This window comes from Rhinopithecus bieti, unplaced genomic scaffold, assembly GCF_001698545.2.
Source record: "Rhinopithecus bieti isolate Rb0 unplaced genomic scaffold, ASM169854v2 scaffold_2572, whole genome shotgun sequence".
Taxonomy (NCBI): Eukaryota; Metazoa; Chordata; class Mammalia; order Primates; family Cercopithecidae; genus Rhinopithecus; species Rhinopithecus bieti.
In genome coordinates this window covers 2,851,276-2,853,002 of record NW_016804595.1, presented here as the reverse complement: position 1 = coordinate 2,853,002, position 1,727 = coordinate 2,851,276, and the positions used below count along the sequence as shown (strand labels likewise).

The 1,727-nt window shown below is 37.9% G+C and overlaps 1 protein-coding gene across 2 annotated transcripts in view; it reads left to right on the top strand.

The window, feature by feature from the left end:
• Positions 1-1,727, top strand: part of PLAA (phospholipase A2 activating protein) — a 43,449-nt gene that overhangs the window by 23,362 nt on the left and 18,360 nt on the right. The window lies entirely within an intron of this gene.

The window sequence follows — 1,727 nt, the reverse complement described above, 5'->3', positions numbered from 1 at the left end:
AAAAAAAAAAAAAAAAAAAAACGAGTTTAAATACATAATTAGCCAGGTGTGATGGCATGTTCCTATGGTCCCAGCCACTCAGGAGGCTGAAGTGGGAGGATGGTTGAGCCCAGAAGGTCGAGGCTGAGCTGAGACTACACTATTGCACTCCAGCACAGGTGACAGAGCGTGATTGTTTTAAAAAAAAAAAAGAAAAAAAGTTTAAATCAAGCATTGTCTGTGTAATGAGTTGGGAATCATTTGAGTTTGAAATCAGAAGACAGTAGTCATCTCAAATGAAATCTTTTGTTGGGTATATCTCTTGATGCATAATTATACCAGTGCTTCTAAAAGCTTAGTTCATGGACCTCTGGGGATTCTGAGATCCTTGCAGGATGTCCATGAGGTCAAAAGTAATTTTTGTAATAGTAGATATTATTTGAATTTTGTACATTGTGTTAATGTTTGCACTTATGGTACAAAAACAATGGTGGGTGAAACCATTGGTTCATTAGTATGTAAATCAAGGCAGGGGCATTAAGCCATTCTGGTAATGTTCTATTTGCATGCAGTTGTAGTTTAAAAAAAAAAAAAACGGTTTGCCATTAAGCATGTCCTTGATGAGGCATTAATATTAAGAATTATAAATTTTATTACATTTTGACATGTCTTTTTAAATATTCTGGGTGAGAAAACATAAAGTAGACATAAAATAAACCAAAATACTACGGTGTCTCAAAGAAAAGAACTTGTGCCGTCATTTGAGTTGCAGGCTAAACTGCCAGTTTTTTCATGGAGTGCTTTTTTTATTTGAAAGAATGACTATGGTTATTTAGGCTTTGGTATTTGGCAGGCTTTTTTGGAAAATGAACAAAGTGAGCATGTTCCTTCAAGGAAAATAACTGACAATATATGTTGCCAAAGATAAAATTCAAGTGTTTGAGTGAAAATTGAAATTTGGGAAAAATGTATCTCCACCAGGAACTTAGTAGCTTCCCATTTGTATTGATACCAGTGATAATATTAATAAATGCCATTTTTTAATGTGGAATAATAAACTATATAAATATGCAGAAGATCTGCCTAAGTCATTGAACCATTATTTTCTGTATGACTAGTATCTCATACCAACTCAGACATGGGTAAAAGAGCCATTCAAAGTGCAAGATGGCCGGGCACGGTGGCTTATGCCCGTAATCCCAGCACTTTGGGAGGCCAAGGCGGGCGGATCACGAGGTCAGGAGATTGAGACTATCCTGGCCAACATGGTGAAACCCTGTCTCTACTAAAAATATAAAAACAAAATTAGCCAGGTGTGGTGGCAGGCACCTGTAGTCCCAGCTACTTGGGAGGCTGAGGTGGGAGAATGGCATGAACCCGGGAGGCAGAGATTGCAGTGAGCCGAGATCGCTCCACTGCACTCCAGCCTGGGTGACAGAGCAAGACTCGGTCTCAAAAAAAAAAAAAAAAAGTGCAAGATAGACCAGTGGATTTTAGTGTAATAGAGCATGAAAAATTCATTGATGCTGTTTCAGATTGTACACTATAACCTTTAAAAAACTAGTATTTCTGGCCTATCCACATTTTCTGAAAAGACTCGTCTTCTCTTTTTCAACTACCTCTGTGTGTTAGGCTGGATCTTCTCTATGTGGTCAACCAAAATAACAAATTGAAACAGATTAAGATGGGGTAAGAGGGGAGATTAAAGTATGATGGACTAGGCCAGAACCGGCATATATTACACCCAG